Raw genomic sequence first — 18,613 nt, forward strand, 5'->3', positions numbered from 1 at the left:
TGAAGGCTGCCTCATGGAAGAGTCCTTTTTTATCACCTAATCACCAACAATAAGCTGCACTATTACAAATATAGCAAATGAATGCACTTAATGTCTCTGCGTGGACTAGATCTGACTTTTGTCCTAATGTTTATACTTCATTGTTACCTAAATGAGTCTGATAGTATTCTCTCTCTGTGAATGTGAAGAATTAATTCAGTGGCCATGTCTTTTGATTCTTGTTCCCTGAAATCTGTTTCTAACCCAAAGGCCGGTCAGAGTTTGACTAGAAGCCTTAACTTATAAATCTTAGACCCTTAGTATCCTAGGTGCACTCTTCCTGTCTCCTCCTGGGAACAGTATTTTCATCCTATTTGCAATACCTCCATCCTTGGTTCCAGAGCTGTTAAAAGGTTTAGAGCTGAAAAAAATTCCCAGGAGGTTTTCTGAATCTTGTTCCCTGTTTTCTTATTCTAAGTACCTAAAGTTGTCTTTTATTTGTTTCATGCCAAAGGACAGTAATTTCAAACACTTTGGCAAGGAAAGACCAGGATTTTCCCTAGTATTTTGCTTTATCTGTTCTACTGAAATGAGAAGAAATGTTAGCATCCAACCCTGAGAATTTATAACATACACACAGAAACCTTGTATATTAGATGCTTTAAAACCGAGAATATTGGCACAGGTCCATAGAGTTTCTGACTTTAGGTGCGCAGTTGGAGGAAGTCAACAGAGTTTGGGGACAGCTGTCTCCATCAAAGAATTTGAAGAAACAAATAAACCAACCTGTGGGCTCACAGGAACTGTTTGCCAAAAAATCATCTGAGAGAGCAGACACTGATAACATATTCCCATAGATGGTGTTACTGCTCCCACGTGCGAAGCAATTTTACTTACATTGCATTTAAAAATTGTAACTTGTGCTTTCAAAGTTTATATTCTCTTGGACTGCTCAAGGTCAGAATTCATTGTGGATGAAATACTTATTTTCCTTTTTCCCAGTTTTTTCTTACTATTTCAGTCAAAGCAGAGTATCTCTCCATATTTCTGATGACACTAAGGCCAAAGAGACTACACTAGGTATAGTAACATCTGTATTATCTGCCACTAATTTAAGCTACTAGGAAGTTACAAATTCTTGCAGGATCATCCCACCCCATTATACTACTAGTAGAAGTGTACACTCTACTAGCCTGTGAAATAAAGTAATTTTTGTGGGCACCATTATTTTAATAAAACCGTATTTTAATAAAATTGTCTGTCACTAGTTCCCAGAATTTTTCCTTAAAAGAACTACAGTGACCAGAAAGTAACTTTGCAAAAATTATTTGATACTTATCCGAGTGTTTCCTGTACACGTCCAGTCTGAAACTCATTCTTCACTCTACTACAAAACTCAGCAGTTAGCTCAGCAGAACTAAGAGTTGAAAGAAAGGGTAATCTGTCCTTCCTCAAATGTATTAAATGTAAAAAAAAATTAAAATAAAATTTCAAAAAATTAAAACTGCCTTGATGTCGAGAGTTTTAGATAAATATGCAAAGTTAAATATTTGGGAAACCCAAATAATCTGTATACAATAGGAGAAACTCTATATAGCATTTTAGACAATTATAAGACTGTAATTGTTGTTCTAGTTATGGTCAACGTGTACCAAATTTTCTTATTGCATTTTTTGGAAAAACCATTAGTGATGTTATGATTTAATAAGAAACTATTCCTTTGTACTAACATACTTTTAGGAGGTTTACCACAGAAAAGAACTTAACTTTTCATCAGTTCTTGATGGCTGGAAACTATTTTACTTCCTCAAACCATCTTTATAATTCCTTCAAAGGAATTATCCGGACAACAAATTCATTGAAATTGAAGTCTCCGCTAGCTAAATCAGTTCATCCCAAACTCATCATCCCCACAAATAATTCTTCTTTTGTCTTATACAAAATCTAGAAGGATCTGCAGGCACCACAGTGTTGGTACAAGGGTGGCTGTCAGTTTGTGGGTGCGTGAAGAGGTTTCATGCTGAAGCTGTGATTCACGAAGTGTTTCGTACGGAAACGTACACTTCTTCAGCAGTGTGATGCCTCTAATAGCACCGCCGATGGTGGCAATCTCTGTCCAAGGTGCTTGCTCCTTGCACCACCGCCCTCTCTCCCCCAGCAGCTGCACAGTGAACCCAGCGAGGTTCTGCTGATCCAGCAGAAGTACAACTTTGTCAGCCCTACCACAGCTCCGATTGAGTTCTCTTCATGGTTATCCGGCAGAGGAGTATCTATATCAAAGGATGGGAACTGCTTAAGCGGTTCATTTTGCTGCTGCCAAATGCTAGATTGATTTCTTTACTAATTTCTTATCAGAGGAGTTAAAGCATTTTCTTTCAGTATAGGTTAACACTACACTAAAAGCTTGGCCAAAGACCAGTAGTGTAGTGAGCTAACTGTTTACTCTCTGGGGAGGTGACAACTGCACGTGGTTACTCTTAGGGACATCACCATTATGACCAGTTGAGGATGAAAATGGTCAGGAAACCAAGGGGAAAACCCCTTTCTTAACTCAACTACTGAAAAATGAGCTGGGAGAAAGAGGAAAGGGAGAAATGGGGACTTGGTTTAAATGGCCTTCCAAGGGAAGCTTGGACCATAAAAGCAGGACTCCAGAGTAGATACTTCTCCATAAGTGCAATATAAGCATATGAAGGTGAAATAAAAGGAGAGACTCTCATTAAAGAGGCTGTGGTTGCCTAACATTTTGTCGGCAAGAGCAGGAAGGGTGAATGGAACCTTTGGAGATATGCTGATAAATAAATCTACCGATGGCTTTCTTTTCACATTTATTCACTTGTTTCCATGAAGTTTTCAAATTCACTAGAGGAGTGAGTGACAGAGAGGATGAAAAGAACCTCTGTATTTGTTTATGGAAACATTATGCTGTCCACTACCAATGTCTCCAGTGAGCTCAGTGATTAGTTGCAGAAGCAAAGCAAATCAAATTTCTAATATTTAATTCAAATTTAAAGATTTCAGCTCCTTCCATGTGAGGAGCTTCTAGAACTGAGGGTAAAAATCTCTTATATTGCAAGGGAATATAAGTGCTGAAGACATACACAAATCATGGTATGAACAAATTGTCAACATTTTTTAACTGCAAATATAGGCAGAATATATAAATTATTATCTTGAGATGTAAAAGAATAATTGATCTACTTAAAGACTTTATGAAAAGAAGCAGATGCTCAGTCAATGAAACAGTATCAAAGCATTCTGCACAAAAAGTATTCTATCGAGACAAACACACACTTAAATCTTTGTTTTCCTTTAAGATCTAAAGGCTCTGAAATAGTCAATTCATGCCAACTATGGTATTTTGGCTTTTTACAAAACTTTTATATGCAGCTATGAAAGGCATCTGCTAGTTGTAGACCCACCAAAAGGCCCAGTTTTTAGACTTGGAGCAACCACCATGATTTTTCAGAAACACTGTATCAGATTCTTCTTTGCTTAGTATTTATGCTGTACTTAGAGAGTACACAGTGACAAGAAGCTCTGGAACCATGGTGAGGTTTACGGCCTTATACAGAAGGCTGGACTAGATCATTACATGATCTCTGGCCTTACAAGAGGAAAAAAAAAGTGTTAGAATCTCATCCAAGCTGTTGGAATTCCCTTTTACACAGATGAGTTTAATACCCATGCACTGGTTCTCAAAACTATTATCCCTTACTTCAAGGAGGCAGGGAAATTTGAAACAAATGTAGAAACAACAATTACAAAAAATATATACTAGCCAGCTGGAAAGGAAATGTGAAGCACTCTTATATGCAGAACATGCTACTACTACTTCTTTCCCAGAATTAAACACAAAGCAAACAGAAAGAAGCATATTAGCAAAGTCAAATTTGTATTATCAAGCCCATGGGAGACAAAGGAAAACAGATCCTGGCAAGGGGGCCAAAAAAAGACCATTTTGACAGTTACTACCCTGGATCTTTAATGAGGAAGAAACAGAAGAAAAAAACTTTATTGCAAACTTCCATTTATTTACTTAGCCGTCTTTTCCTAGCTATCCACATCAATATATTTTCTGGAAATAAACAGACTGCGTAACATTTCTCTGGAAATGTGAAATATTATTACGATAATTAGTTTCCATAATAAAGATCCAGTGACATTTGTAATATCAATACATATATGATACAGATTTTCTTTCAGCTACTATCCTGAAACAATTAGATAGGGACTTTTTGTCTTCTGTTTAGCTAAATGGACCTTTCTCTTATACATGTGAAAGGCTGACACCACACATTTCAGAAGATACCTTGCAACATGCAGGATCTCCCATCAGCATCTTATCCCTATCTTGATAGTTAGAGAATATTGTCGTTCAACAATGGGAGGGATATTTGATCTTCCTTCCAGTAGTCTTAAATTTAATTACTGCACCCTGAATGTAATTGCTAATCATATGAGAAGACAGTTCCTCTTGCAACCCTGCCAAATTGTTGGTCTCTATCACTTCCTGAGAAAAAAACTCTGTGCTTCTATCTCGGCTCTAAGTTCTCAGTTATTCAAATTATATTTTCCACAGAGGCACACAAGTCTCCCTGAAATAGGAGTTAGTGCACCTCCTTGCCAAAGAAATGCAAAAGTTTGCACAGCTATTTGTAAGTACGTGGTATTTATCTCACATAGCTACTAATATAGTTCATCGTAGAATCAAAGAATCATAGAATAGTAGAATAGTTTGGGTTGGAAGGGACCATTAAAGGTCACTTAGTCCCACCTCCCCTGCAATGAACAGGGACATCTTCAATTAGATCAGGTTGCTCAGAGCCCCATCCAACCTGACCTTTAATGTTTCTAGGAATGGGACATCTACCACCTCTCTGGGCAACCTGTTCCAGTGTTTCACCACCCTTACTGTAAAAAAAATTCTTTGTTATATCTAGTTTAAATCTTCCCTCTTTCAGTTTAAAGCCATTCCCCCTTGTCTTATTGCAACAGGCCCTACTAAAAAGTTTGTCCCCATCTTTCCTGTAGGTCCCCTTCAGGTACTGAAAGGCTGCAATAAGGTCTCTTCCCCAGGCTGAACAACCCTAACCCCCTCAGCCTGTCCTCATAGCAGAGGTGTTCCAGTCCTCCAATCATTTTTGTAGCCCTCCTCCAGACCCACTCCAACAGGTTTGATACCATGGTTTGATAGGAAAACCATGGGGGAAGTTCTTCACTGGATATAAGCCAAAGCTAATTAATTTAGGAACATGAAAAAAGTACCCCAAGATAAGGTAGTTCACAAACTTACAGTGCTCTCATCTACAGAAAATGTTTATCAAGAGGTCATTCAAAGTAGCTCATCCATTGCTGACCTCAAGTTAAGACCATATCCACAGACAGTAACACAGCTTATCTCACCCAGGCAGCTGTTTCAAGGATCCAGCCTCATGAGGACTCCTGCACAACTGCAATAGTTTATCATAGCTGGAGAATCAGTTCTCAAGGTGTTGGGTTTTTTTCCTTCAGAAGAAAGGGGAATCCAAACACTTGGAGAGAATGGAAAGAATACATTGCACAAAGAGTTTTGAGAGAAAAGCTTTATGCATTAAAATGTGAAGAAAGGATGCCAGTTCAAAAACAGGAAACGTACACTTTATTCTGGGCTTGAGCCTGAGCTCCACAGGACTTACAGGTGCTAAGAATATTTTACATTAAGAGCTATCAAGGGACTACTCAAGTTGCTAGCCAGCTTTTGGTGGAGGTCAAACCAGCATTGTCCTAAGTTTTCCATACGTAGTCAGCTTTAAAAAGGGAGGTTCCTTCTTCTGCTTTTAGCCAGTGAGAATTTTCTTTTTCATAAGGGACATCAGTCCAGTTGGTGTGGAGAATCAGTTCGGAGACTGACTGCTGCCGTTGCCAGCAGTCCGTGGTGCTGATGGAGAGATTTATATTTGAATATGGTCAGTGTCCTCAGCCTGCAGCTGGAACGGATTATTTCCAACATTTTTTGAAAGGTCAGTTGGTGCGTTTCTGTGTCAGCATTGTCAAGGATTTATGGACAGCAAGAAAAGGTCAATAATGCACACAAAATGGCCTGCCAAAATGAGTTGTGATCTACTAGTGGGTTGTTGCCCTACGAAGTTCCACTAAACTGGAGACAACACACAGAAAACCCACTTGTTAGTTTACCATACCATTTGACAATTGCTCAGCATAGCTCAGGTCTCCTGCTGAGCTATGAAAAAAAGTGGTACTAAAAGTCACAATAGAAAAAATTTTAGTATATATCATCTTCATGGTCCATTTTTCTTTCATGTACTTCCCTGTAATAATGTAGTGTTCACTGCATTTTCATGGGTGTCCAGGGTATGCATGTTAAAAGGAGCTGATCGTATTCAGAGATAAATTTGCCTTTTTATATTATTGTGCTGTGGAATCCTTAACTGTGCAATACTTTCATTAAAAACGTGCTGCTCCCTATTGTTTATGTAATTAAAAAAGAAGAAGTGTGGCAGGTTGATACTGTGAGATTATTTTTTTTTCAATAACTAATGAAAAAGGATGGACTATGTTGTCACATTTTAGAACAGTAACCAGCGAAGGCTGCACATGAGAAACAGAGTACATAGATGACAACCTTCCCCCCGATCCCCACCATCCAGATTGTGTCCAGACCATCACGTGTATTAGCAACTGACTGACCTATCCTTCATCAGTTTGGATCCATCTCGCTTTTGGCTCACAGTCAAAATCTATAGCTCTAGCAAATACAGAAGAGGAGGACTGTCTAAGTTGCCTGTCAACGCCCACAGTAACCCACTGAGCTCAGACCCAGCCTGGCAGCCTTCGTCACACATTGTTCATTCTGCCATGCTAGCAGCAGCACCATTCTCACAAGTACTGTTAAAAAACATCAGCCTCCAAAGCAAGGACGTGTGATGAGCGCCGAGCTACTCCCGGGACAGGGGCTCTCCAAGTCTCAGCACAATTACCTCCTCCTGAGTTGTCACTTCCCCTTGTGCAGAGAGACAAAACCCAGACTCCTCTTCTGTAACCCAGCCAAAAGATCCTGCAGAAAACAACAGAGTTTTGTTCCTCCTAAAACCCTTCACTATCTCCCTAGGCATTTGACTGTCTTCCCCTTCATTTTTCCTGCCTCTCTCTGAGCCACCAGAAAGGGCGCCCTGCTCTGGCATCTCATTTTGGCCTTGGCTGAGATGACTTAGAGACTGCTTCTGCTTGGTGATTTGGTCACAGCTGCAAAAAGGCACAGGCCCCCAACTAGAAAACCCTTTTGGGACGTGCTGAGTTGGGTGTCTGTACCCTCTCCCACAAACAAACCTGCAGAAGTTAGCATAGCTATGATGTTTTGCATCAGATGAAAGTCCCTCCCTCAACCTGCTTCTATTTTATTGCTGTGACTAGAAAAATTATGGAATTACATCAAAGAAGAAATGAAAACAGAAATAGCTTTTTTTCTCCTATACCAACCATTTACTGTTACCTGTTTCTGTGTCCTATAACCTTTTCAAGAAAGTCAGATAAACTTTGGATAAGCAATCAGAAATCTCCTGTTACAGTTTCAGACTTCAGCTATTGTTTCTAATGTCCTTCTAGCATGCCCTAGTGCAACAAACTGCTGTCCAATAACTAGTATGTTTTACCTCACATTAGAAATGTAGCAAGGAGGCTCGCTGTGTTGTCCTCGCCATGGACCCACATCAGGCAGCAACAAAATGGAGTGAATAACCATCTAGAGAAGCTACTTTTAAATCTCAAAATAGTACTTCATTTTGAGTTCTGTTCATCGCTGGGATTCATTCCAATTTTAATGAAACAGAATTTCTCGGTCATATTTCCACATTACATTTCCATCTTTCATTAAAGTAGAGCCAGGAAAGCACTTAGGCACATGCTTAAAACTTCAAAATGCATTCTGAACATATTGCCTAATTCCTGTGATATTTTTGTTCACTGGGGGTCTTCACAAGTTCAGACTAATACTCAAAATTGGCTTTGATTTAGATAAAAGCATTCTTGTCCTAAATGAGGTCAAATACAGCAAGGCCAAAACCTGAAACCTTCACATATGCTGGGGGAGACAGACACTATCATTCTTCCCTATGCTCACGCGGTTAAAACATTGGCCAGTTAGACACAATACAAAGAGAAATAACCAACTCCTCTAGCTTCCTCACTGCAGATGGCTGGCCCACTTGCTGGCCCATGGGCTAGGTTGGCTCAGATGTTAGCACCAAGAGCAATGACCCTTTTCAGCAGGATGACTTGCTGAATACAGTGCTATCCCAACTGAGCTTTAAAGGACTGTAAAAGTGGCAGCGTAGCTGTTCTCCTACCCATTTTTTCAGGATAACCCTGAATCTTTGTTGTCATCACTGTCTCCCCTTTGTCAAAGCAAGGGCATTTTGCACTGGAGGATGTTCTCTCAGTCATTCCCCCCCCCGCAGGAGCCCCATGTCTTTACATAAAAGTGCAGGATTTCCTAAGTGGTTCACAAACAACATGCCAAATTCTTAATACAGTTTCAAAATAGTATTTTCTTCAGTAGTCTTCATGAGGAAGGTTCGGCTCCCAGAGAGCAGGAGCAGACTATTTTAATACAAAGGAACTCAGACCTTTAAAGGGATTCAAGCTGCTCTTTATATCTTCCAGAAAGCCTTGCTCTGAACCGCATGCTCCCAGCGTCTGCTCCCTATTCTCACCTATTCTCCTTCTTTCACCTGGGGAGTTAGGTAATGTCTGGCCCAAGTACAATAAGGCCCCCACCCCCTTTAAAGGCCATCTTATTCTAGAACAACATTGTTTATGGATTCCATATGGTCTATCATTAGTGTTATCCTTGATTCTCTGTCTCTCACTTTCCTCTTGTGCAATAAAAGAGATGAAGTAACACATTGTAAAAGAATGTGTTTGCAAGATAGAATAGACATCTGCCTCTCTCCTTTGGAGGCTGCTGCGAGAATACAGTTGCTACCTATTTTGCCAATTTGACCCCAACATGTCTAGGGCGTCTCAGAGCAATTGTGCGTGAACACATCAATCTGTTCAGGAGCAATAGCTCTCTGTCTGAGATGGCCATCGATTTTGGTTTTTTGCACTGCTACTGATGCACTTCGTCCAAAAACTACACAAGTTATTGTTGGTATTGTTACAAAAAATGTTAAGGATCTTTCAGGGAAGATGTGACCTGATCTTTCAGGAACATTTTTTAAATGTTGTCCTTCTTTTTTTAAAGCAAATATCATTCCTCCTTTGAGCCAGCAAGCCCTGCACGCCCAGGCAAGGCCAGGAAGAAGTCATGTTTCCACTTTCAGAATTGAAGACAGAATATTTTGTACATTTCTAAGAAAAAACAATCCACTCCAATTCGACCACATAACTTGCTTTAGATCTGTCTGTGACAGTTTAAAAATTAGTAAGAATAATTTCATCAATTAAAACCACCTGCTGTTTGATTTACGATGACTGTACAACATCTAAGAATCAGTGCACACAGTAGATATTGTTGTCAAAAAAGCTCATTTTGCCTTCTCTTTTACATCATCTTAAGTCAGGAACACCTTGGGTAAATTTGCCGCAATTAGTCTGCTGTAAAACTGTACAAAGGCGGACAGCTTCTGATTGCAGTGGAGGCAGCTCCCCCCCCCCTGCCCTTACACTGGTGCAGCTGAGATCGGAATCAGGCACAAAGGCTGCAAAACTGGTCCTTAACCACACACTTAGTACCCTGTCAAGCTTAACAGCATTTGGAAATCTGTCCATATGTCTCGTTTCATTGTCTGCTAGCCATAAGGCCATTGTTGAAAAAAAAATTTGACAGTATGTCTTCTCTTATCATCGCATGGAAAAGGATATAAAAATATAAATAACCTAAAGGCATCTGTCTTTCTGGATTATTTGAGAGTAACCTCATCTTAATGAAGATATAATTGATATGCTTTAACAGAACCTGCAGCATAGACTCTGATTGAAAGAGAAATTATTATTTCTCTTCTGCTTTCTAAGTAGTCAGACTTGAAGGCAGGTCTCCTTGTGTTACCTACCAGACATAAGACAAAGACTACTTTAAAAACACTGAATCTATTCTTTCCTCTTCCCTGAAAACCTAGATTTTCACTGGTTACTCAGGGAAAACTATTGCCGGAGTTGGTGAAATATTCTTGGAGTGAGGTACGTAGAGGTGGGCATACTTGTTATACTGCTAAAATTATTTTTCTCCTGCAAAAGATAACCAATCAACAAACACAAACAGACAAAGGCATGCTAGTTGCCAGCAAGTGCAATGACTCTTTTTAAGTTAAAGGAAGCTTGAGTTGGCCCTGCCAACTTGATTTCATGGTCTTGTGTTTATATTCCTTCTACACCCACCCATCAATCTCCTGCCAGAGTTGTAATTATTGTGTGCCACTTTTTTTCCTTGTAAGCGCCTGAATGACTCTTGCCTTAGTCATTTTTTTCTCTGCTTTCTGAAATCTCTATAATCTGAATTTATCTACGATGTCAGAAACAAAGTAAATTCAAATCTGTGCAATCTATGGGAGAGCCAAGAAGTTCCTTCAGATTGTCTTGCAATTTTGGGAGTAAAGCTGGTCGAGGCAGTGACTAGATCCTTCACAACTGCAGCAGTCAAGCAATAGATACCCACTTTCCAGGGCATGGAGGTGTACAACTGGCAAAGCATTCTCCGTTCACCAGAAGAGGAAGTCCTTAAGAAGGACAAAAGTCTGCATGTGGAGTATGGTACAGTGGGAGAAACACTGAAAGATCTTAACCTAGATCCATTGCTATAAACACTGCAAAACCTCAGGTCACCTCAGGTGCTTGTTATTATTTTAATATTATTGCCTCTGACTGACAGTAAAAGTGAATTGGAATAGCGTGTTTGAAAACCCATATGTATACTGTACTTATATCAAACTGTGGTTGAACCTCTATACTTGAAAAGGTCTGCTCATCGTTAGTCTGGGACTGATTTTTGGACACTGCTTTTTACACTGTTTAACTTGATACTGGTAAAGTCTTTTTTTCTCTAACATGCTCAGTACAATGTAATTTATAGTGTTATGCAGATGCTGGATCATTTGAATCTCCATTCTGTTGCACATAATTTACATTGTCTGTAGCAAATAAAAAGATAAGTACAATCCATATTGCAAATGCACTGTACCATTGTGAATTTGCATGCTTTCTGCTTGTTCTTCACCTCCTGGAATTTATGTGGCCATTGTAACAATGTCTGATATCACAGCGAATATTCTATTATTAGTTATGCTTGGATTATAAAACTAGTTGTTTCTATATACATCGTCATAGCAATCTTCACTATCATCCTAAATAATTCCCAAGCTATGGGAAAAAATGGAAAAAATTCCACTGAACTGAAACATCACAGTAAAAGTAAGAACGCTCCTTGAAAATACATATATAATGTTGTCTCCTATTTAATTCCTGTTTGAGCAAGCAGTCCTAAATCAGATTTTTTTTTTTTTTAATTAAATCACTTTACAGATTTAAATCCATATGTATTGGACCATTTTTTTATCTCAGTGATACTTTTATGTGGACCATATAGCTCTTTTGAAATAATTTTCACGTGAGCATTGGTTTTTCACCATGTCACTGAACATTTCCCTGATGCAGGAGACCATCTAGCCTTTTCAGGTCTCAGATTTTAGTGGATAGTATCAAAGCAACTTTAACTACAATAAAATACACAGTTCTGTGAGAAGATAGTCCACGGAACCTCACTCCCTAAGGTCTGGTGCCTTTGTCTGAGTTTCCACATTCTGATGTTGCATAAGAGGAAAGCTTGTGTTTCACTTTTACTTGAGCTGCAGCATGGTAGGTCTCTTGCCTGTCTATAGCATCCTCTTTTTATAAAAATTGTGAGAATTTAGACTGACTTCTCTTTCGAAAACTTGGTTCAATTAGGCTGAAGAGTTGCAAGGATATTAAGGATGAAGTGACTGACAGATGGACAAAGAGACAATGTGGTTACATGAGCTTCATTCTCATAGGAAACCATGACAACCAGAAACAGATTTAGAGATCTTTAGCTGGAACAAGTTGGACAAAGCTTCATTTACCTCAGAGAGGTGGAGGGACCTGCTACAGATAGTAATTAAAATGGAAACACTGGGCTCAGAAAACTCTTACTCTGCACCTCCTTGTAATACAAATACAGTGTAATTGAATTTTAATTAATTCCTCATCTATTCAAAAAGTAACATGTTTTCAAGTTAGCATGAAAACCAACACTTTAAAATAGTCATTCTGAAAGTACCCTGTAATCAAAATGCAGTCCATTCATTTTGGCATAAATGAAAAATTCACTTCTTACCCTTGACTTTTTGACATTATTTTTATAACTGCAATTTCACAAGACAATGCTATGTCAAAAATGGAAGTGCAATTTCTCTATTTATTTGCTAATCACTTTTCCATCTCCTTTTGATAAACTACTAGGAAATTTTTAATGTAATTTCTAATGATATAAAGTATCTGTATTTTGCTCCTCCCTGGGAAGCCATTACCTGATCAATTGCTGCATAATAAAACAAATACAAAAATATGATCCATCACTAATACTGTGTGAAAAATGAAAATATTAACGAAGGTCTGTTTAAAAAAGTTTCATGGGACAAATCGCAACTTGTTAAATAGTCAAATGAATGAATGCATTTAAAGAATAGAAGCAGAAAAGAGAGAACTTCAATCCCTTTTAAATTCTCTCCACAAAAAATAACCTCCTCAATTCATTTGATGCAGTACACTAATCAAACATTATTGATTAATATACAAAATCTGTGACATGCTAATGTGGGAGTTGAGAGAGTTGTTTAAACTACAGAAGTCTCTAAAAACTTCCCTTCCCCCAGCAAGGCGATCTCAGGTGGGGTGTTAAATGTATGCTCAGCCACCAGCTGCAAAAAGTCACTAAAGCAAACACTGAAGCACCTTGGTGAAGGCAATACTATCAACCGACACTTCTGCTCAGTGACCCTCCCAGGTCTTAGAAATGGTCTTTTTGGATTCCGGGTCTTGCTGTATTGATTTCAATCAGCAGCTTTTCCTAAGAGCCCCAGTTTGAAATAGCTCTGCCAGAATTTCTACGCACTATCCCAAGTTTTATCGCAGGGTTTTTATTCACATTTGACATCGTTCAGCTAAATGACAAGGGAGGATTTTGTGTGTGTACTTGTTTCCCTACCCACATTTTTTTTTAATTATGTTTGTTTCGAACACAAGTAAATCTCTCTGTTTACTTACGCTTTCACTTGCTCCATCGAGGGAGGCATACTGTGCTGCCTCAAGTGTTGTTTTCAAAATGTTTTTACATTTTTGGCCACGCTTCAGTGGGGCCAAAGTATTTCTGTCAACGACTTCATTAATGCCAGAATTTTACCCCTGGCTTTTGCATACTGGAGGCACCCCGCAGGAGGCTCTCTCCGCTCAAATCCCCGTGCTCCCCTCTTACCCTTCTCCGAGCAGCAGAGGCTTCCGTAGCCCATGCACCCCCGTGGCACAAGCTGGTGAGGGACCAGGCAGCCACTGCTCCTTGCCAGGCACAGGAGCCGGGGCAGAAAGAGCGGGCAGCTGCTGTGCCCCCCATCATGCCTCTCCCTCGCAAGAGGCTGCACCCGCCACACCACGTCTCCGAAGGCATGGAGCAAAGCAAGCTGGGGGGAGGCAAAGTGGCTTAAGCCATGTTTGCACCTCCTAACTTCTATAGCTCTCAGCATACATTAAAGCCTCCTAAAGGGCTTTTTGATGGTTAAGATGCGGGGGGAGGTAATGGTATTTCAGATGGTAAAAAAGTTTCAAAGTTTTTCTCTTTTTCTGTTGTTTTTTTGTTGTTTCTGTTTTTAAATAAAGAAAGCTATCAGGAAATCCTCAGCAGAAACTGAGAATGGGTTCCTGATGGCTGGATGGATTTTGCCAAAATCCATTTTAAGGTTTACTTTGAGTAAGCTCAAATCAGGTTGCCATATGGAATTACTCCGTGCAGCAGCCTGACCTAGAGCAAAACTGAACAAAGCTGAGATTATTTACTAAACTCCTAAACCGCTGGCTGTTTTGCATCTCTCCCACACTGGATCTAATTCCCTAAGTAAATAAGCACATATTAAGTTAAAAAACGAAGTTAACGAATAGGCCAAATAGTTGTACACAAGGTAGGCTATTTGATGACACAAAAAGCACAACCGTGGGTCAGCATTCATGCCTCAGACTGTCTCAAAGCTTGCTGGCACCTGCAGTTTAGCATATTTACTGCTGTAGCCAAGAAGATTGATCACAGGAAGCCAAAGCTGTTCAGTTAAAAAAAAAAAAAAAAAAAAGAATCAGCTGTTTTCTATGAGCAGTCTGTCAGATAACCAGCCTAATGAAACTGTGGGCATTTCTCTTGAGCTCGAGAAACATTCATGCTGGAGAGGATACTGGAGTCATTCTAATACTTTGCAGTTGTTTTGGAGGTTACATAGAAAGCAGCACAGAAGAAAGGCTCTGCCTTTGTGATTAAAGAAAAGGCAGAAACAAAAATCAAAATCCACAGTTGTGCCCCTGACTAAAATAGACATAACACTAACGCTGTATTTTTCACCTCACTGATGGACTCCAAATTGAAAACACAAAGGATGACTTTCACTGGTATTCTTTAAAAAAAAAGACACGACTGTCCCACAGAGAAACCAGACAGACAAGACACAGTTCTGCTTTTGTAAAAATAATTCATAAGCTGATGAAATGTCTTGTGTCAGAATCAAAACTAAGAAGCTTCAGATGAAAAATTGATCTGACTCCTGTTAGAACTGTGTAAGCTGCTCAGCAGTCTCGGCTCTCCCCGCCCTGGGCTCCAAATGGATGTGAAGGTAAGAAGAAAGCAGCAAAAGGCTCAGCACACAGCGATCCTAGTGTGACACACCACCTAAATTCTAGACAGGACATGCCACCAACATGGAAAACACTGACATTCACACACGGGCTTTTGGCTAGCTTATACATACAAATGTGGTTTTGCCATCTCCCCACTGTCAGTGCAAAAGGGCATTCCCACATAAGTTGCCTTATCTGGTTACACACGGGCAGGCACTTACTTTGCCATGATGAGAATGGTCTTCTGGGTGTTCACTCAGTTTTGCTGGACTGTGTGAGGGACAAAGAACAGTTACGCATCTTCTGTTACCCTCTTACAACTTGTGAAGATAATAGCACCTGCTTTACCTCACAAAATAGACAATGCTAATGTAAAAAAAAGTGTTTGAAATGGAGGAGAGATTCTCACCACTATTTCAGCCCTCTTGAACTTGTAAACTCTCTCCAATCCAGAGAACTGTTGTATTTCATGTGACGGACACATAGACAATCATGGTAGGTGGCACAAATCAGTGTAGCTTCAAGGCTGCTCTATCTGATCCCAAGAAGTTGTCCATTTCAGAACTACCTCAGGCTTCAAGGGAGATAGAAGAGCCATAGAAAAATTCCAGTCTGCCCTTTGAAAGTGAATCAAATGATCAAAAGAACCTTAAGCTTTCTTCACCATTTTGTCATGTTTCGACTTTTCAAAAAAAAAAAAAAAAGTAGCACATTTGATAATGTTACAAGTTCATCTGTTTGTAACACAGCTTTGCTATAATTACCAAATACGTCATACTAACAATTCCTAGGAATATTGCTGGAAGTGAAAGATGGCTCCCATATGACATTTACCACCTGTTACATTGGGTACCAAATAGTGCAGCTTATAGTCAAATGAAAGCTTGGAATATGCTGATACTTTCTGGTTTTTATTTCCCAGACCTCAGTTTATGCTCTGCATTTTATATTAATATAATTTTTATTATAGAATAATTTTTATTTATAGATGAAAAAGAGTATAGGTAACAGGTGACAAATATAGGTAACAAGATAAAAAAGAAAAAGCTGATTACAGCTCACGAACAAATGAAAAATAATTATGAGATGAACAGTAATAACAAACATTTAATTAGTTGCATGTAAGTTAATGCATGCTTAGACAAAGACCCAATTTTTAAGTTTTCCTCTCAGGTGCATCTGATAGTAGCTTTTGTTGTTATTTTTCAATACAGGCATATGTCCTCTGGTTTCAGTTTTCATCTTTATATGTTCTGTTTGCAGGCCAAGAGTGACAATGTTTTGCAATGCAGCTAAAGTAGTATGTGCATTTGGTATGCTGAAGGCATCTATCATCTTTTGCCTGTAGCTTTTCTGAAAAGTTCATCACCTCCATTCCCCCAACCAACAGCTTTCTTGTAGCAGAACTAATGCCTGTGAGAAAAAAAGATTGCAGGGTCCTCAGTATGATATTTACACCAGCTGTATAAAGAAAAGAAAGGGAAAGGGGAGTGCAAATGATGGAAACTGTTGCTGGATAGCCATTTTCCTCATGAAAAGGAAAACACGATTTTCAGGATCAACAGAGGACACTTGCTGCGCAAGCTAGATCACAGGATTTGTGAAATTACCAGCCAGGGCTTGGGGCAGAAGGGAGGAAAGGGAAATGGAAGGAATAATGCCTAAGGAGCCAAAAATGAGAGGGCTGTGAGGGAAAGGCAATGACAGACTGTGGGCAGAGAGAAATGCCTGCAAGGATGAGCAGGCTTGATGATGGTGAGGTCCAGCTGTTTCCATGTATACATAGCCTTGCATCTGGCCTCTGAACTATAGTCCAGAGCATTGTGTGCATGCCTAGGAGAACTCCTGTTAAAACCCATGAAGAAACCATGTAGTCTGTCAGGGTTTCTGCTGCATTGGATAGCCCTTTGTATTCACACAGACATGCCGGGCTGCATAGCAGCAGGCTATTTGTGACCTTCTGACAGTCAAAGAAGCTGTATCAAATGAAATTGCTGATGCTGAAGCCTCTGATGGCCACCATATGGGAATAGAGGAAGTTTCTGATGGTATCGCACACTTTTATTACAATGGCCATGACAGCAGATTTCCTCAGTGCAGAACAATTTGCCAATGAGCATAGGAGCCAAGAGTGAATAGAGACCAGTGGGCAATGAGTATTCTTTATGCACTAATAGAGAGAGTGAAGAGCAGGCGCGGAAGTGGCAGGACTTTCAGCACACAGCATCCAGGATGATACTCAGTTTTGTTACACGGCTGAGCATAGAGAAACTAGGACTACTGCTGCCCTATGAAGGACAATATGGTCCCATGAGTGCCTGTTGATCTCACCGTCTCTTTTTCAGCATGGACTTGCAAGGCAGAGAGGTAGGTCAATAACCGGCATTTCTGAAACACCTCATCCATGCATTAAAATTAAAAAAAAATTTAAAAAAAAAAAAAGAAAAAAAAAGAAATAAAGAAACTCAACACATGTTTTGCACAGTTAAATAGCATCGTTTGGGGAAAAGATGACACCATTTCCTGCCTGCATGGAGAACCAAGGCCAAATTCAGGCCAAGGAGAGGGGAATGGCCTAAACTATCCCATAGGAAATGCTGAAATCATTAACGTAGTTTAAACATCTAACTCAATACTGCAGAGTACTCCCTAATCCCAGGAGTGTTTCCAAGAACTGAGTGCCTATGTCCATGGAGGAGCGAAGGGCCAGTGGCACAATTGCATCTCCGTTTTATGCAACTAATTTACCTGAGATTCAAAACTGACTCTTCTGTGCATCTCACCCCTATCCCCGCTGCTTATGTATTTTGCTCTCAGTCTTGTGAACGGAAAATATGTGAGCAACCACTTTCTCTTCTGGAAAGCTGCTTTCTCACCCAGCCACAGTATCAGTCTCCCCCTGCTCTCTGACGCCATCAGTCTCGCATTTATCCACCTGCAAGGAAGAGCCTCAATGAGAGTGACTGAGAGGACAGGATTTGATGGCTTAGAAACTGGTCCAGAAAGTGAGAGCTGTGACCTTGAACCCTTCGAGCTAGGAAGGACCTAAGCCCCAGAGCAGGCAAGGGTTGCAGTGGCTAAGCTGCTGCATGGTGGCCCCAGGTCATTATGGGTCGATTGAAGTGTATGAGCACACAAGCCTAAGTAATAGCCAGCTCTCAGGCCTGAACACAGTTTAGCGTAACTTCTTACCTATTCCCTTGTTGTAACACTGCTCTTTGTCTGAGTATAGGATTTTAAGCACCTAAGGGGTATCATGCTCCGAGTCAGCAAACTGATTTAGCTGAGGCGTGGGGGGTGATGCATGGCTTGAAGAAACATGGCAGACTATTCACAAAGTAGACAATTAATCTTAATTAAGTCCCTGTGAGCCAGCTCTTCCTGGCAGAGTAGTATTTGAGCAGATTCAGACATCTTTCTTAAATGGGGTAGCAGGATATTATCAGTGTCCTTTCATATTTGATAAGCTTCATTCGAGACTCAGAGAGCACTTAGGATTCACAGAAATCAAAATATATTACTTTTACTGTGTCGCCTCCCAATTCTGAGAAATACTCTCATTAATTAAAATGAATTCCTGAAAATGTGTCCCATGTAGGACAATCCTTAGTTTTTAAAATGCAGAAAACCAGACAAAAATTGCATATTGGTAGCTATATTTTAAACCAAAAAAATCTTCACATAATAAATACATCTTATGCACATTAACTTCAAATTTACTTCAGAAAGCTATTTACAATATAAATAATTA

This window comes from Numenius arquata, chromosome 7 (assembly GCF_964106895.1).
Source record: "Numenius arquata chromosome 7, bNumArq3.hap1.1, whole genome shotgun sequence".
Classification (NCBI taxonomy): Eukaryota; Metazoa; Chordata; class Aves; order Charadriiformes; family Scolopacidae; genus Numenius; species Numenius arquata.